At 40.1% G+C, this 24,412-nt stretch overlaps 1 protein-coding gene across 1 annotated transcript in view; it reads right to left on the bottom strand.

The window, feature by feature from the left end:
- The window catches only part of LOC147543893 (uncharacterized), a 101,312-nt gene that overhangs the window by 1,114 nt on the left and 75,786 nt on the right, over window positions 1-24,412 (bottom strand). The gene's annotated exons all lie outside the window — the stretch shown is intronic.

The following is a 24,412-nucleotide window of genomic DNA, read 5'->3' as shown; positions in this document are numbered from 1 at the left end:
TTTCACACAAGAACACGAGTTATGTCTCGTGGAGGGTTTCCAGAGATGATACCCACAAACATCAAGACCCATTAATCGGCCTAACGATCATAAAGCAAAAGACGAAACATTTGGGGGTCAACCCAAAGAAAGCTATATACAAATGGTAATCGTCTCACAACTATGTAAAAACCATAAAGTGCAAGTAAGACGATCGAAGAAAATAAGCCATCCCCAAACTTAGTGGATGCACGGTCCACTAAGTAAGCATAAATGCTAGGGCCGACGACTAAGAAGTCGTCGAAAGGATCGACATACAAGTGAAATACTAAGAGGTCAGTCGAAGGCAAAAAGTCATCTGGAAGCTTAGTGGATAGAACATCCACTATGTCCATAGACGTCTTCGGGAAGACGTCTGAAATGTCCCAAAAGGGATCAACAACCGAGTTTGAGATCATGTGGAAAGTCGAACTAGACTCTAAGGGTAAGGCAATAGGCTTGGGGACCAAGTCAAGGTCCATGGTTTCCTTAGGTAAATAGTCTGACAAACTATCCAACATGTCTCTAACTACTACGTTATCAATATCCTCAAAGGCATCTGGAGCCTCGCAATCAGTTATCACATCCTGTACGGCATCTAAGACTGACTCCTTACAAGTGTCGAAAAACGGAAAGTTCAAAATAGTGTCATTCCCAAACTTGTTCATAGAGCCATCATCCTGAATCTCAAAGTCTAATGTAGTCCTATCATGATGAGATGACACATGGTGAGGAAACGAGACAACAAGGTTATGTTCAAGCTCTTGGGTCCTCTCAGTTGATTCGTCGACATTTAACTTAGTACTAGGGTTAGACGTATTACCCTTGCCATCGGACCTAGTACCCTCTTGAGTTTGGGATGGTAAAACCCCTTCCTCGTCGGCTAATAACTGTGATGTAATCATCTGTACTTGATGATTTAGAGACTCAAACTGATGATTTAGAGACTCAAACCTCTGTTGTAACTCTTGTTGCATTTGAATCTGCGTCTGTTGAAATAGATCTTGTGTCTCTTCATGTTGTAACATCATTTCAGTCAGACGACTCACAGACTCTAATTGAGATCTATCTTCAAGAGTCTCTTCGTGATAAGGCTCACAAGTGTAATTAAATGAAGACTCTTGATAATAACTCCCACCGTACATACTAGGATCATACCTGCCTCTAAAATCATTGGTCTCAGAATAATGTGGACTATAAGGTCTCTCATACATATTTAGTGTCGGATCATATCCATCACTAATTCGACCATCTCTACACATCCGTCGGTATTCTCCTAGGGTCATACGAGATCTGTCATGCTCAAATGGTTTATTCCCCTCACTAATCGAAACATCCCTACACATCCGTTGGTATTCACCTAAGGTCATATCAGGTCGGTTAGTGCGGGGAATCCTCGAAATAAGTTCATCATCATCAACATCGAATGGCCAACCGTTATAAGAACGGGCCATGATCTAACAATATTCAAAGATGGTAACACATAATCACAAAATGGGAACTAACAATTATAGAACTAAACAATCACACAAGTAAGAAGGAAGAGATAGAATGCGATACTATCGACTTTTCACTCGACTTCTCGATTCCTTCCTTTCCTTCGCTCCTATGTCTCTTCTGGCTATTTCCTTTAAATGGTACTTAAAAAAAAAAATAAACTTAAGAAAATAGAAAAACAAATAAAGCAAAAATGTCTAAGTAAGAAATTAACACTAAACTAATGAACAAACCAACAAACTATATCCAAACTACTAAACCTATCCCCGGCAGCGGCGCCAAAAACTTGATAGGCCCGAAGTAGGTCTATTCCCGCAAGTATACGGGGTCAAGTTATAGTATTTATAATAAGATCGAGTATCGTCCCAAGAGATAAGTAGGTAACTTCGGATATTGAATGCGGGTTTAACCCAATAATCAAGATGTCAATATCTAACTTAGACTAAAACACACACACACCCCTCATAAAATTGATGATTGATATATAAGAAATAAGAAAACAAATGAAACTAACTAAACTATCTAAGAGAGGGGAGAAGATATCTAAGCTTATATAATCCACCACATAATTTCACTTTATAAAACAAGCACTTAATTACTTAAATCTCTTTTGTATTTACTCGGGATCCAATATAATGAACTATTTGGATTCCGGATGATATTCTAGATAAAACAATTTTATAATTACTAATTCTAATTGTCTTCCTTATAGAGATTCGGATCGCTTAACTATTATTCATCATCTAAAAAGCATACTCCATCTAACAACTTAACGAAAGTATGAAATATCTAATTATGAGGCATGAGTAATGGAAAGAAAATCCAATCCATATAGATAAACAATCAATAGACATTAAAGCACATCAAAGGATTTAATTAATCAAGAACAAGTATTATAAAGATCCAAAATGGGTTTCATTCACAACCTTAGATTGCTAAATTAACTATACATGGAATTCTAGAATAACATTCATTGACATTGTAAAATAAATGAAAATACTAAGAAATTAATGGAAAGAAATCACCAAGAATGTTCAAACTCCATATTCCCATGTATCTACAATTTGTCAAAGATTTGCTCCATTTGTGCTCAAGAATCTTACTCCAAGAATTCCAAGTAATAGCTATTTTATTGCACCCAAATAAGAAAAAGAAAGAGAAGGAAGAAATTAGATGTAGAAAGAAGTTAGAAAGAAGAGATGAAAGGGGATAAAGATGATAGAAGAATATGGAAGAAAGAAGGAGAAGACTATTAATGGAAGAAAGAATAGTGGTATAGAAGAAGTAGTAGTAGAGAAAGATGGAAAAATAATGGAGAAGATAGATTTAGTAGTAGAAAAGAGAGAAAGAAATAGGTGAGAAGAGGGATAGGTTGAGTAGAGAAGAGGAATATTGAGAGGGTTTGCAAGTCTAGGTTTTAATGGAGGAGAAAGGGACTTATTTATAGGTGGGTTAGGGTTTTTGGTGGGTTAAATTGGTAAAAAGTGGAAAGCTGAGGGTCAAAATTGGAATTCTAGGGGTTAAAAGCACAATCTGGTCGGCGGCTAGGGTTTCCAATGAGTTTCGGTCGCTAAGATACTCCCGGATCTATAGAGTTAAGCTGCGGCGCGCACAGGAGCCGTCGGATCTTCAAGGCACGGATCTAGAGGGTTGGTAGAAAGACACGCGTCCGGGAGCACGGCAGCTATGCTGCTACGGGTGACGGAATAAGCAATAAAAGACGGGATGCGCAGGAACCGTCCGATCTTAAAAAACGCGGAAGGCTACGGTCCAGATTATAACGTCGGAGCGGGACTACTGGAGCAAGATGCGACGCGCTACACTGAATCAGGCTTATAAGGGCCATTTCGATGTCCAGCGGAAACACGGGATTTCGATGCTCCAACCTCCGAACTACGACACGTGTGTGCTGGTATACCGCGTGCTAGAATACATCCCTAAGATTGACCGAATGTTGACAAACTGTTGACTTGACTTTGACTTCACATACTTCTCTCGTCCGGACTCCGATTTGACTTCCGTTTTCTCCTACGGACTCGTCTCGACCTCTACTTTTCACCCATGTACTCGTATTGGCCAAATTAACAGAATGTCCTTGACTCCAAATGACCAAAATACGTTTCATGCATCTTTTTCCTCGTTTTTAATCGTTTTTCACACCTAACTCTTCAAAAGACACCTAATCAAGAAAACCAACCATTTTATTATAATAAAGACTCGAAACCAACTAACTCAACTAAATTAAACGACTCAGATGGGACATTTTCATGACCCATCATCCGTGTAAGCTACGCCTCTGTCTCACGCCGTAAACTGGGAGGCAGGAAAGTGCCTACAGCTTGGCGACTCAATCCCTGAATCTCCCTAAAAGATCCCAGTCGGTTATAGATCTGAAGTGTTTAAGCAAGCTTGGGCTTCAGGAGTCTGAGAGGAGAAAATATCTCCCCAAAGATCTATCACTTTCGCAACATATCTACGAAGTATCTTTGAACTTAGGAATTTCCACTTATCTAAGATCCGAGATAGACTCCAAGGGAAACCCTAGATACGATAAGAAGAAACTTCCCTAACGGTTTGACGACCACCGCCTCAGCACAACCACTAATCAAAGTCGGCTTAACATTGCCTATAAAAGGGGCCCCCATCGTCTTCCACAAGACAGGTTCACTTTCTCTGAGTAAAACATACTCACCCCCAAAAGATTCAATCAGTATTCAATCTTTTATTGCAACGAACACCCTGACTATCTTGAGTGTTAGAGCGGTTTTCGAACCCTTTGTAGGTTTTCCCACCAAGAAGCAATGAAGCTGGAGCGAGGAGCTGGAGCTTGAAGCAAGAAGCAGGAGCAGGAACCAGAGCTCGAGCGAGGATCAGGCGAGAGAATCAGACTCAACATCACAGAATATTCACACATAACGGAGGTGGTCATACATCAACTCCCTTTTCCATATTGATATAACGGAAGGTCATTTTTTGACATCAGCACCCACAACGGTGCATTATCTCAGGTTTAGTGAAGCCCACGTGACAGGGTCGTTGAAAGAACATTTCCAATCATGGTCGTATAATTTAGTTCCTTTCGAGTATCATAAATAATATTTTATGTACTTTTCTTGTTAAGTATCATATTTGGAGATAAACATGTAAGTCAGAATAAAATGAGCGAATTGTCACTATCATTTCATGTGCGTAAAACGAGAGAAAAAGATTTCAAGTAAATCAAATGACAAGAGGAGTCAATGACGAGTCCGACGATGAAAACGGAAGTCGAATCGGAGTTCAGACGGAGAAATTATGGAAGATGGAAGCAAAAGTCGTCTCTTGAAATTAGATTTGTAAAGATCAAGTATGAAGGCACCCTCCTTGTTTCTGAAGCAAAGCCCAACCCCAACTCAAGCCCACGAAAGAAAAGAAGAAGAAGAACAAGACCAAACAAAGAAGGAAGAAAGAGAAAAGAGGCAAGAGGGTTCTTGAAGTTTGAAAGAAGGGACAAGAGAGAGAAAAAGAGAGAAAGAGGAAGGAGCAGCGGGCCTATGCTTGGCCGGCCAAGCTAGATTGGCCAAGCAAGGCCGGCAAAAGAAGCAGCGCGGAACAAGCAACTCAGGCCAGCAGCTCGTGAGTGCTTGTCCGGCTCGGGAGGAGTAGCAACACGCAACAACAACCCGAGCTGCACCAAGAAGGCACGTGATGCTGCTGGACGGATGCAACAATAGCTCGGGCTGCACATCTCCACCTCGGGTTGCATGCTCAAGGAAGCTTCTCGCACATCTCCAGCTGAGGACGGTCGCGGGTGGCTCGGGACAAGCCAGGAAGGCCGGACAACACCTCATTTGGCCGGATCTCACCATTTGGCCGGATTTCTTCTTGTCTTTGGCCGGATTTCTTCTTGTCTTTGGCTAGCTACCCATGTAGTTTGATTTGATTTTGGGCTACAAATTTCTAGAGAGAGAAAGCTAGGGTTAGCTTTAATGGAGGTTGTGTTCTAAATGGAGAAGATAATGGTGGTCGCTATGGGGAACCCAAAAATTTGCTAATGGGAGATCGGCTGCAACTAAAATCTTCCTTAAGTTGTCGAATGGTTGTGCGTGGATCCCATCCATCTTTAGCCTGTTCCCGTCTAGTCAAGTCTCTCCGATCAAGTTACCACTCTTATGTGTAACCCGTTGTAGGATCCGGTCCATGTTAGCCGCGAATCAACGCCTTGATTCGACGATCGTAGTTGGCTTCTAGCAAAGCATTACGACCCCTAATTGGACCGGACTGGATGATTTTCACGTATGGTCATCGTTATCCTAACTGACAAATTGATCGCATTGCCACCTTGGTCGAAGGAAACTCCTTCGGAAGGACATCTCCTTCAGACCGAACGGACATATCCTTCATTAATGCCCAGGGGGACCATAACAACATGAATAGTTTGATTCCTGAGACCTTTGTAGATCATTTTGGTGAAATGCATGACCCCTCTGTTATTATATCAAACTTTTTTGCCTTGACATCATTCAAGTTTGGGGATTACCTCTTATTTTTTGCCGTATCACTTATGTACCCATGCCATTTTATTGTTGTGAGACGATTCTTACCGGTTAAAACTTTCTTATGGGTAGACCCTCAAATTTTTCGTCTTTTTTTATATGATTGGTTGGTCTATTGAGATGGAGTTTGATGTTTGTGGGTATCATCTCTGGAAACCCTCCACGAGACAAAACTCATGCTCTCGTGCATACACGAGACTCAAAGGTTAGTTGCATAGCTTGATGCAATCGAGTGATCCCGCGTGAGTGGTCTTATCGTTATATGGTCATACTTATGCTTCATTCTTAAGTTATTTATTGATGTGTTAGGAGCGTTTCTCTCTTTGTATACTTTTGGAACGTTGTTCGTTCCAAGTTTGGGGATGGCAATGGACTCATCATCAACTTGGAACTCGAATACATAAGTCTTGGTAGTATCATCTTTTATCTCCTTCGACTATGGTAATATCCTTCCACTCTTCTCTTTAACTTATTGTACCTCTTATCTTTTGGTGAGTATATGCTTAGAACATTGAGGACAATGTTAGTTATAAGTTTGGGGATGGGGATACGACCTTTTGGTCGCATGACATCATGACCTTAGATTTCAAAAGACAAGAGAGTTCAACAAATTCGACCAAATTTGAAAAAATTTTGGGTAGATTTGGTATGACTCTAGTGGTATTCTTAACTATGTTGATGCATGTGTATCTTTCTCAATAAATCTTATGCATGCTCTTAGTCTTTTCATGAATGTTGAGTCCTTTGGTGTTGGTGTTTTATCATGTGAGTATCATCTTAAGGAAGAAGGAACACTTCTAAGTGACCTAAAATAGTTGTTAGCGTAGACTTAAACCTATGTGAGATATCTGAGCCTTTTTATTTCCTTTGAGTGTACTCTTCCGCGCTAACTCCGAGTAGAATGAAGAGCTACTCAACTTCCCAATTTTCAAAAGAGCTTAGACGATCTCATGAGCTCAACTTTCTTAGCCACTAGAAGTGACATCAGGATAGCGAATAAACCTTACCCTTGTAGTCCATGAAACCCGATAATGGTGTCAACATTAGGAAAACGGATACTTCACCATCCATTCATCATACTACTTCCGAGAATGAAGGCATGAAAAGTAAAGAAGAAAGAATGTGAAAGCAAAATGTGAAAGTAAAGGTGATTTGTTGAGAACTCTAGTTTGTACTTTTGTGTTTGGTGTTTGGTTATGTGTGTAAAAAAAAAGAAAAGAAAAAGAAAGAAAGTGAAAAAAAGTGAAAAAAGGAAAAAAGAAAAAGAGAAAAAAAAAGAAAAAAGAAAAAGAAAGAAAGTTGTTTTTGTGTAAAAGTTCATGTGAACTTTTGAGTGTTTATGTAAGTGTTGGAATAAATAAAGTATTCAAAGCAAATAGTCAAGTTTAAAGATTGTTTGAGCGTTCTTTTATCATTGAAGGCGTCGACATTCTCGGGATTTCTTCATCTTCCATTCCATCACGTGTATCTGTTTACCTTTAGGAGACATTATTAGAGGGTAGAGTGGGTGAGAAGGATAAGTGAGCTTCCCCATTCCGTTAGTGGTTATTTCCATTCTTAAGAGATCATTTCGTTTTATAACATGTTATCCTCATTTAACTTTGTATGTGTTGAGTTTCCTTTATCCCATGCTCACACATGAGAGTGAACCATTAAATTACATTTTGAGTGATTTCATGTTTAAGAGCGTATGACTGTGAGGCCAAAGTCGAGGCGAAATGTGTTATGATACGAAACAAGGTTTGTTACTTTAGACTTGGATGATACTTATGATGATGGGACACTTGGATTTGAGTATAAACTATTAGTGAGGAGACTCTTAGCATCCTTTTGTGTTTATTGGTTTGGTTCATGTGTTTGACATACTTAAGTCTCTCACTTGCTGATCATTACCTTATTTGCAGCGATAGTTGAAATCTTATGTCTCTTGGAAATCTAGAACTTTGTGGGTGTATTCACTGGAAACCCTCACGAGACAAAACTCGTCCTTTAGGGGCAACCCAAGGGTTTAAAGGCTTGTTGGATACGCTAAATGCAATCGGGATTCCTCCGAAAGTGAGTTAGGTATACTTTATTATTTTGTTTTGTTTGTTTGCTCGAGGACTAGCAAATTCTAAGTTTGGGAATGTTTGATGTGGCGTGAAAATGCCACATTTAGGCCACTTAACTTCGATGAGTTAGTTCCTTTCGAGTATTATAAATAATATTTTATTTACTTTTCTTGTTAGGTATCATATTTGGAGATAAACATGTAAATCAGAATAAAGGGAGCGAATTGTCACTATCATTTTATGTGCTCAAAATGAGAGAAAAAGATTTCAAGCAAATCAAATGACAAGAGGAGTCAATGACGTGTCCGACGGTGAAAACGGAAGTCGAATCAGAGTTCGGACGGAGAAATTATGGAAGATGGAAGCAAAAGTCGTCTCTTGAAATTAGATTTGTAGAGATCAAGTATGAAGGCACCCTCCTTGTTTCTGAAGCAAAGCCCAAGTCCATCTTAAGCCCACAAAACAAAAGAAGAAGAACAAGACCAAGCAAAGAAGGAAGAAAGAGAAAAGAGACAAGAGAGTTCTTGAGTTTGGGGGTTGTTCTTGAAGTTTGAATGAAGGGACAAGAAAGAGAAAAAGAGAGAAAGAGGAAGGAGCAGGCGGCCTATGCTTGGCCGGCCAAGCAAGGCCGGCGCAAGAAGCATCCCGGAACAAGCAACTCGGGCCAACAGCTCGGGAGTGCTTGTCCGGCTCGGGAAGAGTAGCAGCACGCAACAGCAGCCTGAGCTACACCAAGAAGGCACGAGATGCTGCTGGACGGATGCAACAGCAGCTCGGGTTTTGCTGTTCTTGCTCGGGCTGCACATCTCTAGCTCGGGTTGCATGTTCAAGGAAGCTTCTCGCACATCTCCAGCTCGGGACGGTCGCGGGTGGCTCGGGACAAGCCAAGGAAGGCCGGACAGCACCTCATTTGGCCGGATTTCTTCTTGTCTTTGGCCGGATTCTTCTATGGTTTCCGACCACTTTCTTGGCCGGAAACCTTAGGGCTTTTATTCCCATGTTGTTGGCTAGCTACCCATGTGGTTTGATTTGATTTTGGGCTACAAATTTCTAGAGAGAGAAAGCTAGGGTTAGCTTTAATGGAGGTTGTGTTCTAAATGGAGAAGATGGTGGTGGTCGCTATGGGGAACCCAGAAATTTGCTAAGGGGAGATCGGCTGCAACTAAAGACTTATATTTTCCGACGATCTTAGCCTCGAACCACATCGAAAAAGGGGGATTCTCCTATCATTTTTTTTCCATTTCTTATTCAATCACCATATTTAGCTAACTTTAGTGTGTCGATTATATGAGATGAAATGTGATGAATTCGTGATTATGTTTAATATGATTTGATGTTTTGATTATAAATTGATGTTCATTTATTTCGATTATCGTTTTGATGTATTGTGCCTTGTCAAGCACTTCGCATAGTTAATAGACGAAACGAAGTATTCGATATCGATCATAGTCTAAGTCATAATTTCATGTGTCTTGTCATGCACTTCACATAGTTAGGCGACTAGACAACACTTTCGTTGACTCTGGATAAACCGATTTAGACGTTTGTTTGACTAAGTGTGATCTCCGGATATACATAGTACTTAGAGACATCTACCTTAGGAGTCGAACATCGATTATACTTTGAAACATTAGATCGGACTTTATATAGTTGTAGGTTATCATTATGGATTCCCAGACTTCGACACCTCGCTCACTTATTTGTCTCCCGACTCTTGTTGCCTCCCGGCTCTTGTTTCCTTCGAATCTTCTCTCGAATCTCTCTCGCCCGTTTACTTTTTAATAATTTAGTTTGTTTTATTTATTTTCTTTTGTTTCTTATTCAATATCATAACCCCCCGTTTACCCTTGTTCCTTTTCCTTTTAGTCTAAGTTAGTATTTGACATCTAAACCGAGGGATAAGACCCTTCGTTGGCCAAACTACCAACCTATCCTTGGATCGACTCCGGTTTTACCGAGTAATACTTGATACCTTCGCTTGGGTGTGCAACCTTTTCGGGTGCATCAACATGTCACACATAAATTTAATATAGGAAAAAGTGGTTGAAAAAGAAAGGCTTTCTATTGGTCCGAAAATTAAATTTGATAACTTGGATATTTTTTTTTGATGAGCAACTACATTGAAACTACAAAATCCACAAGTTAAATTACATTCCTCATAAAATCCGGAGTCGCATTCCAAATTTTCCTCTGACGGTTTGTTCTTCCCCATTTTGCTAGTGCATCCTGAAGGATATAATGCCTAAAGTCTGAAGGAATGGTATCCTTCCGAAGGAGTGTCCTTCGACCAAGGATGCAATGCGTACAATTTAGCTAATAGGATCTTAATGACCTTACTCGGAAGATCATTAGTCCGGTCCAATTAGGGGTCGTAATGCTTAGCTAGAAGCCAACTACGATCGTCGAATCAAGAGTTGATTCGAGGCTAACATAGACCGGATCCTACAAGGGTTACTCAACAGAGTAGTGATTTGAACGGAGAGAATTAACTAGATGGATAATGGCAAATAAGTGGATTGGATCCATTATTGGTAAGTCCTGAAAGAATCGGAGAAGTCCGAAGAGATAAACATGTCCGGGCCCAAAAGGGAGGCCCGGAATGGCTTTAGGAAGGCCGGCCATGTGATGGCCGACCTAGGCAATAGGGCCGACCATGTGATGGCCGGCTAGGCCTTAAGTGGGCCGGCCAAGGAAGCCCATAAAGGGCTATGTTGGCCGGCCACCTTAAGTGACCCAATGGAGGGTATTTTGGGAGTTGCCTAATAATTAGGTTTATGGAATCCTAGTTTGAGTCTAATACCTCTTCTAGGGATTTCTATATATACCTAATTATACAACCTAAAGAGATAGACAACTGAGAGGCAATTCAGAGACAGAATTGTGAGTGTCTGAAAGAGTTTCAGAATATACATCTCAGAGAGAGAGAGAGAAAAGGAGTTTTCTCAAGTATCTAGTCAAGAAGAAGGAGTTCTTCATCTCAACCTTCAAGAATGTCCTAGCTGACTGAAAGGAAGGAGTTCAAGTCATTACTCGGTGTCTCAAGTAAAGGAGCTACACTTGGAGCTCTTATCTTCCGAATACTGGTCGGGATTTAGTTCGTGGGAAAGCGATTAATAGGTAATCATCTTTCCAATCTAGTTCATTGGTATGTTCATGTATAGATCCTGGAAACTAGTGTTAAACATATGATGTTTGAGATTCCGCTACCAACACTAGACAATTAGGTGTATGAGATACCCTAGTACAATCCCCTTCAGTGGCATCACGAGCCGTTTGCATGAACTATCTTTGACTAGACGAATTAGATTCATACTTGAACAACTAGATACTAGTGTTTTTAATGTTTGAATAGAGATTCAAGCATAGTTTGATGAGATCAAATTAGGGTTTTGAATGAGATTCATGACCTAGAAACACTAGAAACATAGTTTTATGAAAAGAGTTTTCATAAACAAGCTTTAGGGTATTAGAATTTTGATAGAAATCATCAAAACCATGAAGATTGGATGATGAATTGATCAAAAACAGTACCTAACAGCAGCTGGAACAAAGAAAAACAAAAAGAAAATCAGTTGGAACGGTTGGATTTCCAAAAAGTTTGGAAACCCAGCTGGCCGGACCGGACAGGACGCGTCCGGGCCGGACCAGCACGTCTTGGACAGACAGTCCGAGACAGACAGGGACACGGACTGGAAAACCCAGTCCGTGAAGGACCGGGAATCCTAGTTCGAGCTGGACTAGGAGTCCGAGACTCTCGGGTCTCGGACGTCCCAGAGCGTCTAAGACGCGTCTGGGATATCCCAGTCCAACACGGACTAGGAGTCCGAGACTCTCGGGTCTCGGACGTCTCAGCGCGTGGAAGACGCGTCTGGGATATCCCAGTCCGAGACGGAATAGGATTCCAAGACAGGAGCGTCTCGGACATCCCTGACGCGTCTGGGACGCGCTCGAGGGAACCTATTAGAGTCTCGGTCTAGGACCGAGACACTGGACGGGTGTCCGGACGCATTCAGGATGCGTCTGGAGCGACCAGAAGCATCTCAGATGCGTCTGGAGCGACCAGAAGCATCTCAGATGCGACTGGAAGCTTCCAGACGCGACTGGGATGCGACCGGAGCATCCAGAAGCGTCTAGGAAGTGTCTGGACGCGTCCAGAAGGCATCCCAAGTAGGATGGCCTTGCCGTCTGTGCACAGAAGCGTCTGGGACGCGACTGTGGAGCACGGGTGCATCTCGGACCGAACATCCGAGATGGGACATGTGCTGTCCCAGGTCCAGACACGTACGGGACGCGTCTAGGAGTTCCAACACCTCTCGGATTGAGTACCCGAGAGGGATGTAAGGTGACCGGATGGTCTGGACGCGTCTGGGACGCGACCAGGACGCATCCTAGACATCTCACCCGAGATGTCTATGGTCTGTCCTAGGACAGAAGCGTCTAGCTGGGCTAGGACGCGTCTGGCCGAGAGACTAAGCACGTCAGGAAGGTGCTGTCTCAAGGACCGGACCTTGACCAGGTTGAGTCAAGAGTTGACCAGAGACCAGTCAAGGGAATTTGACCGGGGTTGACTCAGATCTTTTTGAGTGTGACTCAAGGGCTTTTAGGCCATGATCTGAAAGGGAGTTTTTCAGACTTTTCTCCCGGTTCCGAGCATAATTTTTTCCCACATAGACCCGGGTTAGAGAAGAACCCGAACGGAGTTTTTCCTTATATTGATTTAGGAAACAATTAAGGAAGAAACGTAATGTGCTTCTAATTGTGAATACTATACTTTAGAGCCCATTAGACATAGAGATGTCACAAATTCCCACGAATAGCTATACGATACATAGCAAAACCTAAAGACGAGTCTAGGATACATACTTTGTTTATTATGATTGTCATATTATTGTATGTATGGATGTCTGTGATTGCGTAGAATAGTATACCTTTAGATAGGATTATCGTTTCTTGTTCTAAGCGCAAGGAGTTGTGCCCGAATAATACTTAGAGTATAGGGTCTTAGAATCTATTGACGAACTGAATGATGAGATCATGGTTCAAGTGGGAGTGGTCAATAGAGGTTCTTTGATATGGATTCAATCGAACCATAGGCGAACAAGAAATAAACTTAAAAGATGAGATCTTTTCAGGGGTAATACTAAGATTTAACAAATCATTACGCAAACCCACATAAACTTTTACGTAATAAATCATGAATGGTTATGCAAGAGTTCACTGTAACGCAACTTGATAAATTACGTAATAAGTCCCAAAAAGAATTTTGAGTAAAGCCTACCCAGATTAAGACACCTGTTGAGCCCTTGTTCATCGATGGTGGGTCATGCCAAAGCAGGGTGCCATCTTTTACCTCGGGACAATACGGGTAGATCTATGAAGAGGTCTACATGTCTAAATGGTTATTCTCAAACGAGTCAGCAAAAGGGTTTTGGACTTCGAGGCTAAAGGACGATTTAATGTTTAAATCGTTAACCAAGAGTCACAGGAGTATGATTAGTAAGGAGTTACTCACCCAGGACGACGAATTAAGGGCAGTGCCAAAGTACGCTTAATTTCGAAGGAATGGGATCTTGGAATTATATTATTCTAAGGGGACAACAAAAGTAGAATAATATAGGCAAATTAAGAAAATTGCCAGTCACTTTCGCATTTCTTACATGTAGTTTAATTATGACAACAAAAGACTCAAGCAGCATACGCTGGCTTCTGGAAAAGGAAAAGTTGAATGGTGACAACTTTATGGTATGGGAAAGGAATCTAGGACTTGTCCTAAGATCCGAACATAAGGCAAACGTGTTAGACACACCTATTCCTGTTCTCAATGAAGATTCGACTGAACAAGAAAGGGAGCAAGAAAGGAATTTTCGGAAGAGGTCCGAACCCATAACATGCCTCATGTTGGCAACCATGGAACCTAATCTTCAGGATAAGTTCACAGAAATGGATGCCTACACCATGATTCGACAACTTAGGAATTTGTTCCAAAAGAAGTCAAGAATGGAGAGGTATGAGATTTCAAGGACGATATTGGATATGCGTCTTGAAAAGGGAAAGCCTATAGGGCCACATGTTTTCAAAATGATTAGTCTTTTTGAAAAACTAAATCGACTGGGAGTCGACAATGGCCGAGATTTTGCCACTGATATTATTTTGCATTCGCTTCATAGTGGATTTAATCAATTTAGAATGCACTATAATATGAATGGCTGGGACAAATCTCTAGAAGAACTACGCGCTATGCTCCAAACAGACGAAGAGAACATTGCAATAGTTGAACCTAAGAAAGAAGTTCTAATGGTTCATAAAGAAAAGGGATTTAAGAAGGACGGGAAGCAGAAATTCAAAAGGAAGAAAACGGGTAAAGGGAAAGGCAAAGAAGTTGCCATGAGCAAAAGTACCCATTCTGATTCCAAGTGTTTCTATTGCGATGGCACGGGCCATTGGAAAAGAAACTGCCCAAAATTCCTGGAAGACGGAAAGAACGGAACTGGGAGTTCCGGTCAAGGTAAAAATTATTAAAAGTTATTCAATTAAATACAAATTCCTCAAGGTATGAGATACCTAAAAGACTCCTATCACTATGAATGACAGGAGCAAGAGGGAGCTGAGTATTTATTGAAGAGGAGATGAACCTGTCAAAAGCTAAGAAGGCAAGAGTTGCTGGAAAAGCTCAAGAAGGATCATAGACTCGATAGGCAATACTTTCAAGCAGTTTTAGTATTTCTTTTTCTTTTTAGAACATTGACTCTGTAATGAGATTATGGGAGTGAATAAAATATGAGATATTTTATGATGTTCTTAAAAGAGTCTATCTAACTTTTAAGTAATTTTAACGAATGATCCAACTTAGTCATTCTAAATCTTGTAAGAGTACAAGAGTTTAGTTAATCGTAGAAAATAATGTTGGACATGAAAGTCTGCGATTAATGTGATTAGAATGAACGTAAGACTTGATTTTGGAGAAGTTTTGGAAACAAATCCTAAATCGAGAAGTGGGTCTGAGTGACTAAAGAATATGATGAGATCATAAGTTCAATAGTCATCGGTCTTCCGAAAACACAAAGTCTAATACGTATCTGCCAACCCACTAAAAACCTAGAAAAGCTATAGTGAATAATTGAGTCCATATGGATATGGATATTATTTTAGAAGGAGTTCTAAAATTTGTCAATTATTCTAAACGTCTAAAGCGTGTTAGACATAAGTTCTTCAAGAAGAAGAACGGGGTTTTCTCACAAATCATCGAAACATAATGAGATTGTTGCTCTCGATGGTGTCTTCATTAAAAGGAAGGTCCTTCAAAGAAGACAAGTGGGAGGAAAAATCGAATAGGATTCGATAAAGAGCAACAAGAGGAAGTAAGGAGTTACTTGCCTTAAAACAAAGGAAGTAAGGAGTTACTTGCCTTAAAACGAAAGAGAGTAAAAGTTACTCGGCTTACGAGGGATGTCGCCTTGAATGGTTCAAGGGACAATCGCCTAGAAACTTCTTAAGGAGTTAAGAAGGTTGCTCAAAAACCCCAATGAGTCTTGAGAAGATTCAAAAGAACTATAGCAGAAACCACTCTGAAATTGGATCGGAAATCCAAAGAGATAAGAGTAAGAATGGTTAAATCTTGTGAGACAAGAAGGTAAGTGGGAGTGAAACAAGCGTTGTTTCATGTCCTGTATGTAGGAGACATACACGAGAGGACAAGAAGACGAGGGTGAATTAACCATGGGCATCAAAGTCTATGGAGATAGACCAGAGGATGATAAAGACTCGTTCAAAAGGAGTTTTGAAGAGGTCTGAATAAGAAGATCTCTTGGAGATAAATTCTACCCAACTCCCATGATAAACATGGGAGAGACACTTATGTTTAAAAACATAAGAACGATCATGAGATGATTGTTGTTTACCCGAACATCTAAGAAGTACTTGGAGTACGAAAAGATGTCGTCGCCCATACAAGTCAGAAGATTGAAGAAAGTCATAAAAGTAATCTTCCGAAAATAAAGACTTTTAGGAAGGGCTAACAGGTGGAAAAGAGTTTTTCATGCTGGGAGTCGTTACTTAACTGTACTAGATAAGAAAGTAAAATTAGAAATTGGGAAGTACTAATTTCAGTGGGAGAAAACTGATATTATCATAACAGCTTACGAAGAGTTCGAAAGCAAGATAATAACAAAGCGAAGTGAAAAGGAAACTAAACTGTCACCTTAGAACGATCATGAGATGCTCGGATATAAGGAATTAGGATCCAGGAAGGAGAATCCTAAGATGACTTGTAAAATTGAGAACGTGAAGGAGTTCACGCGGGTGCTCAAATTTTACAGACTCTTGTTATCCGAAATAAACTGGGTTTATTTCGTCATCTAAATTGTGGTTTAGAATTTAGACGACAGTCCAAAAGGATGGAGTGTTCCAGGTAGGTTTATTAGATACGTGATCTAATGAAAGAAACCCTATTAAGTGAACATGGAAGCACATCATCCTACTATCCCTAGTCCAGGTCATTAGTTGGACAATAATGACTTAAGAAGACTAGCATGAGTGATTGACAAGATAGCGCTGTTTCTTGGGCTATGGGAATAGGAGTATTCAAAGGTCAACTTCATGGGTGTATAGTTGATACACTGGAAACCCGCCGAATGAGAGTACTTCAAGAGTTGAAGTTATAAGATGTCATAACTCTCATTTAAGCAAATTGGAGAGATTCCTCAAAACATGAGTACTCACTCAGTTTATGGAAGGAATGTCGAACTTTGGTACCGTCAAACGCCATCCGTAAAAAGTGGTTATAAAAGCGGCATACTGGGGGAGACAGGATAGACATGAAATTGAGTGGGAGTACAAGAATGGATTATGTTTTCCTGAGTAAAATCAGGATAAAGTATCTTCGGGCCACTTGATGAGAAACAACAGAAAAATGCATGGCCGTGCTCAAACGGATTAAGAGTTAATCGTTTAGATTAGAAGTTGTTCTCAGGATCAAGAGAGTCTGATGAATATGACATATCAGATGAGATACGAAAAAAACATGGGAATCGAGCATTGCACTTGTTCTAAGTACAAGTGGGAGACTGAAGGATATAATGCCTAAAGTCTGAATGAATGGTATCCTTCCGAAGGAGTGTCCTTCGACCAAGGATGCAATGCGTACAATTTGGCTAATAGGATCTTAATGGCCTTACTCGGAAGATCATTAGTCCGGTCCAATTAGGGGTCGTAATGCTTAGCTAGAAGCCAACTACGATCGTCGAATCAAGAGTTGATTCGCGGCTAACATAGACCTGATCCTACAAGGGTTACACAACAGAGTAGTGATTTGAACGGAGAGAATTGACTAGATGGATAATGGCAAATAAGTGGATTGGATCCATTATTGGTAAGTCCTGAAAGAATCGGAGAAGTCCGAAGAGATAAACATGTCCGGGCCCAAAAGGGAGGCCCAGAATGGCTTTAGGAAGGCCGGCCATGTGATGGCCGACCTAGGCAATAGGGCCGGCCATGTGATGGTCGGCTAGGCCCTAAGTGGGCCGGCCAAGGAAGCCCATAAAGGGCTATGTTGGCCGGCCACCTTAAGTGACCCAATGGAGGGTATTTTGGGAGTTGCCTAATAATTAGGTTTATGGAATCCTAGTTTGAGTCTAATACCTCTTCTAGGGATTTCTATATATACCTAATTATACAACCTAAAGAGATAGAAAACTGAGAGGCAATTCAGAGACAGAATTGTGAGTGTCTGAAAGAGTTTCAGAATATACATCTCAGAGAGAGAGAGAGAAAAAGAGTTTTCTCAAGTATCTAGTCAAGAAGAAGGAGTTCTTCATCTCAAACTTCAAGAAGGTCCTAGCTGACTGAAAGGAGGGAGTTCAAGTCATTACTCGGTGTCTCAAGTAGAAGAGCTACACTTGGAGCTCTTATCTTCCGAATACTGGTCGAGATTTAGTTCGTGCGAAAGCGATTAAGAGGTAATCATCTTTCCAATCTAGTTCATTGGTATGTTCATGTATAGATCCTGGAAAATAGTGTTAAACATATGATGTTTGAGATTCCGCTACCAACACTAGACAATTAGGTGTATGAGATACCCTAGTACAATCCCCTTCACATCCGCCTTAGTGTTGCATTCTCTCGGAGTGTGGGTGAAAATAATTTCCGTAAAGTGTTCACGGAGATCCATTGTTGCTGAGATGATGCTTCTTGATTGCCATTGCAGACAGTCACCCTTGTTGTTAACATAGTTTATCAGATTAAGATTGTCACTCTCGATATGCATGTGTTTGATTTGAAGTTAAACTGCCCATTTGATACTGAATTGAATGGCTAAGCTCTCACATTGTTCTGCAGTTTGTTCCCGAACTGTGTCTGCGGCTGCTATGGCAAAGTTTACCTCCTTATCATGAATAATACATCCTATTCCAGCTGGTTCGGTGAGTGTTGTAAAAGATGCATCCGTGTTCATCTTAAGAAATGGTGTCGATGGAGGTCTCCATTGGTGTGACTGAGATTGTTTCCTGCATTTCTTCGTTCATACGGAATCAATTTTTAACGGTTCTGTGGAAGTTTGTTGAATCCTTTCAATGATCTGGATAGGGGTCTGTTTTATAGATTGAAAGCAATTTTCACATCTTGCTTTCCAGATAAACCATAGTATTTTTGCATATAGGTTAGTTTGATCTTCCTCCAATAGTTTCCATTGCTGGATCCATTGAACTACATTAATTAAGTTTTCAGAACGTACTTGGAAGTGAAACCAAATGGCTCTGGAAAAGTCACAGTGCGCATCACATGGTCTAAGGATTCAGTAGTATTACAATTAATATAGTTGTAAGTGTTACCAATAAATTTACCGATTTTCTCTCTAACTGGTAGGCTGTTGGTGCAACATTTCCATAGGAATAATTTGATCCTAGGTAATGTGTTCATATTCCAGATGAAGAACCAGTCTGTATTTTCATGCCTCGTACCAATTCTATTTGTCCGTAAGTGATTGTACATCGACTTAGTGGAAAATTTACCTGATTTCGTTAAGGACCATCGCGCTGCGTCGTTTATATTTGCCTGAAGATGGATACTTAAAATGGCGTTACCTGTCTCAATATCAAAACAACTGTTAATCAAGTAGGTATTCCAGTTATTGTTTTCCATCAGTTGGGCAACCCAGTTGATGTTGACTTCACTCTGGTTAACGATGGGAGGGGGGGTGACCAGGTATCCAATATTCATTCCAGATGTCTATTTTCTCACCTTTGTTGACATCCCAGAAGATCAGATTGTGCACTTGATTGAAATGTTTGTTGATGGACTTCCAAGGCCAGGAGTGGTTTTGTTTAGGAGTAGTAGGTTTAACTGTTTTAGGAAAATATTTTGATTTGAGAACTTGCACCCAGATAGCTTGAGAATTATTTATGATTCTCCAGTTAATTTTGTTTAGGAAAGCTTGATTGTCAAGATGTGGGAGACGAATGCCTAATCCTCCGAGTTTACGTGGCTTACATATAGCAGGCCAGCAGATGGTATGAAAAATTTTGGATTTTCCCCACCAGAAAGTCCTTTGAATGGACTCGATGACTTGGATACTTACGACTCTCAATAAACATCTCAAAAATATAATTTCTAATTGGGACATCTCAAAATTAAATGCTTCCACATCATCTTAAGATTTCAATTGAGTTTTGCATTAGAGAAGTTTTTTTCTATTAAAAACTTTAAAGTCCTAAGTAGCCCTTAAGATTTTACAATTTAAGTCTTGCATTGCATCTCCAATAGGAATCTTGAAGAAACTAAAAGTTTCTTAAAAGGTGGGTGTATTTATAGAAGGTTAGAATGTGGATTATGAAAAAGAAAGATTGCATAGAGAATCACATTGGAATGTAAGGATTGTGTTTAGGACTTTATTTGGGTTTGGACTTCTTGGGCTCCTTCTTTCGTTTAGGTGGATCTTAGGTCCTATTTGAGATCAACTTTTGGACTTCGAACACAAAATTTGCTTGGCTACTTAAAACTTAAAACTTAAAACAGAACGTATTATTCTCTATCATGCCATTGATATAAGGACGTAACACTCTGCAACACTATTTAGGCTAGTCTCGGTATACTGATCACATAAAGTCAGAGTTCTAACTATTATTTCTTACTGTTCTGATCTTCATAACAATGATAAACAAAAAATAAATAAATTCTAATCGAACGGGATTACCAAATAATTAGATAGAAAGAAGGAAAAAGGCGAGTGGGTTGCTCTTTCCTTAAGGCAATTTGAATATGTCTTGATTCTTCTCTGAATACTAGTATTAAGAAGTAAGTTTTTGAGTCTGAGTTATATGCTTATTTATAGACTAACAACAGTCACCATTGCTGTAGGATCAACAGTCACAATGACTGCTGAATCCAACGCACTTCGGCCGGTCAAAGGGACTATTTTGGTCCATTGGATGGTGATCCGTATGATTACAACTGAAAACGTCTCTTCTGTTGGATTGCATGTATTGTACCAAAAAGAATGCTCCCACGCTCCTACGACGATGCGTATCTGCGAAGTGCGAGCGGGTGCCTCGAAAGCACACCAAATGCTCACACATGTGCACGGTTTGCAAGCACTTACGCAATTTTTATTTAATATCCAAGTATAAGTGAGTAAATGCTTATAAGCCTTCAAAATGTTTTTTAGTACTAGATGTGCGACTAACTTTAACTAGCTCCCATCTCCAGTTATAACTCAAAGTTCTTATGTTAATATCTCATTCATATGGGAAAAAAATTTACGCAAATATGTAGTCGAAATTCATGCCCTCGACGACACGAACACAATGATACATGTTTCTATGTGTCTCGTCGAGTGGACTCTATTGAAATCGACAAAAATCGTCCTCAGCAATTTTTTGTCTGATTCCATCAATTTATTCAATAAATACTTTTCTATACCATATCTCAATATTTGAATCTATTGTTCACAAAACATCACCTCTATAGTTAGATGACTATTAGCAAGTGGAAGGAGCATTTTAAAAACGTTAGAAGCTTAGGATGCCCTATTCAACTTCAATACTTTTATGAAGTATCCATTTTAACTTGTCAGATAAAATAGACTTCTTAAGGTTGTACGAGGGATTTCACAACCTGTGACACGATTATATGAACGATATAATTTTCGGCCTAAAGCAGTGGCTGCTGTCCTACCCTAACCCGCTAACCCCTAAACGATGTACATAATAAATGCAAATCTGACCATACAACGTACACATGGACGTATAAGAAAATCTAAATTCAGTCTCAGTAAGAAAAGCCATTTATTTTATTATAATCAAGCAAGACACACAGATATATTTTTTAAACATTATATAAACTCAGTCTAGACTATTAACCCAAGGTTGAAGAAATTATTAATTACTCCCATCTTCCTCTCCGGTCAATCCCAAATTTATGTATACTCTCCTTTTGAACTGTTCCCTTTCTTTATTTTTCTCCACCAAAGCCTGTTTGGAACTTTCCGCCCCAACTATTTTTTCCAAAACGCCCGAAGTCTCTTTAGATTCTTCGTCTAATAAAGCTTTTGCAACATCAGTCTCCTTCGATTGTACTTCGGTATCATTTGCTTCATTGAAACCACTTGTGGCATCTGACTTAAGATCAGAGTCATCTTCTCTGTAAATATCATTAGAACCCTTGTGCGAACTCTTAACGACATGGATGACACTAAGCCTAGTACTCAGTTTAGGATTAGAATCCTTTTTAGATAAGCTCATGGTTGATGCAAGTTGATTAGAGGGGGGAAGAAATGGGTTTTTATAGATGGAAAAATGTCAAATGAGAGTAAGATTGCTCAAATTTATGTCTTAAGATTCAGTTTTGAATAAAGAAAATCTTTGGGACACGGAACAAAATCGCTAAAATTCAACAAGGTCGATCTGTAGGTAATTTATTAGTTATTTACACGTGTTTGAAAACGTTGAGCCCTCTTAACACTTACTTGCCATCTAAATTGGTTTAAGGAGGTCGCTAGACACACGCAAAATCACTATATCTGTGAGGATTTCTTTTACTTTTATTAAATGCGTAATAAAACAATGAGATGCTACTGACACGATCTAGTCCGCGTAGCTGCCTATAGTAAAACCATACTAGTATTCTTATAGTGTTAAGTTTGCCTAAACCACTTCCGGAGAAGTATCTTTTCTCGAAAGAAGCCTAATAAGTGTGAGTACAACAAGATGTTTAGATAGCATGCAGCCAGCAGCCAACTGCTCCAAAAACATCAAAGCGAAAAGCGGAGTACCTAATAAACATGGATCACAAGAAAATACTGCGAAACTGGAGCCTCTCAATTAAATCCAAGGTCGATAACCTTGTACCATCATGTCAGCAAGAATAATAACCAAGAGACGGATCAATCTCTTAAAACTAGTACGGAACTGTGGCTGCAGCTGGGTTTTTCTTTATCATCTAATGTTAAATAAGGATCGGAGTTATGTAATTCTAATACATATTAGAATGCATAAATCTCCTTCGGAATGTAATATGTTACATACTGATAACGGTGGGACTCAATTGAACTTAAGAATCTCCTAGTTAATGTTTCTCTCTATGTGAGTTTCCTTGCCCTGTAAACTACCTGTTAATATAACTATATCCTTAGAGGAAGAGGTAACCCTAATCTACTCTGAAGTGCTCATCTCTTCATTGTGTTAGAGCCTTACTAATTCTCGTTTTTCCCATATCTAGTATCAGTCGTTGTTCTGGCCTTCTGGGAGATCAGTTTTTCCTCCCAGTTGGTATTAGATTTGTCTGCTTTGTCCTCACAAACCAGTTGTTGGCATTCACTGATTCTTCTATCCCTCTCCACCACCCACCATTCAAAGAAGGGAAGGATCTCTTGCTGTTAATCCTAAGTTTGAATTGTGGAAAAAAGACAGATCAGCTGTTTATTCAATTATATATAGTCTTTGTCTTCCGAACCATGACAGAAATCATGGGCTTAACCACTGCTGCTGAAGTGTGGTTCACCTGACTCAAACTTATGCCAATCCTTGTATTACCCGCACCTCAATCTTCAAGAAACTATTCTAACTCTCAATTGTGGGGATTCTACGATTACTGAGTTTGCTCGTGGGTATCGCGACCTTCTTGAATTGTTAGCCACCACAGAAAAACCTCTACCGGGAGCTAAAAGGTGTTATAGTTTCTAAAGGGGTTGGGTCCCGATTACGTGTCTCTTGCTAGCTCTCTTTTGTCGAAGCTTCCCTTACCGACGCTAAATAACTAAATCCTATGTTGCAAACTCAAGAAGCTATCTGCACCTCGCTTCACACTTACTAAGGTGACTTTTATTCTCAATGAAGCACGTCTGAGAACCAACAAACGCAACTCGTCGTGATCGGGGACCACCCCCCTTCATCTAGAGATTCCAGACATTCGTAATAAAGTAATCTTGGAGGTGCTTATAGCAATGGCACCTCCCATCACAAAGTCGACCACAATGTTGGGCCAACCTTTACGTTCCAACTTAAGTTGAAAATCTTACTTCCCGATTAATTAGAATAATTTGTAATGACCGCGGCTTTGGGGCATAAACAATTAGTCAATAAACATTGATTTGGAGGGCATATTCTTCTTTTAATCCAAAAATTTACTCTCTCCATCCCCCTCTCTCGTTCTCTTACTTACTTACTTACTCTTTCTCTCTCTCACTCTCACTGTCTCACATCATCTCTTTCTCATTTTCTCTCTCTCTCTCTCTCTCTCTCTCTCTCTCTCTCTCTCTCCCTCTCTCTCATTCTCTCTCACTATTTCTTCGCTCTCACTGACTATCTCTATGTCGTTCTAGAAACAATGATAGTGAGAGAGAGAAAGGGGGGGGGGGGGGCAGAGAGAGGGGGGAGAGAGAGAGAGCAAGAAAAAACTGAAAAACAATGAGAGATCGATCGAGAAACAATGAGAGATCGATCGAGAAACAATGAGAGATTGATCGAAAAACAATGAGAGATCGAGAGACATAGATAGTGAGAGAGAGACAGAGAGCCAGAGAGAGCGAGACTAAGAGAGATGCCAAGAGAGAGGGTAACAGTTGAAGGAGATGTCCTTCGACCAAAGTTGCAATACGAGAAATTTGTGAAGATAAGACAGTTGATGAAGACGATCATCATGTCCGGATGATTTAGGGATCGTAGTGTTTAGCTAGAAACCAACTACGATCGTCAGGTTACAAGGTAATTCGCGGCTAACTTCATTTGGATCCTACAACGGGTTACACCAAAGAGTGTCCACTTGATCGAAAGATATGACTAGAGGGATGAGACATATATACACGGATTTGAGCCGAAAATATGT

This window comes from Eschscholzia californica, unplaced genomic scaffold, assembly GCF_041429995.1.
Source record: "Eschscholzia californica isolate CP2 unplaced genomic scaffold, dmEscCali1.0.p SCAF_4, whole genome shotgun sequence".
NCBI classification, from domain to species: Eukaryota; Viridiplantae; Streptophyta; class Magnoliopsida; order Ranunculales; family Papaveraceae; genus Eschscholzia; species Eschscholzia californica.
The sequence above is the reverse complement of the archived record's forward strand: the minus strand, read 5'-3'. Positions and strand labels throughout refer to the sequence as shown.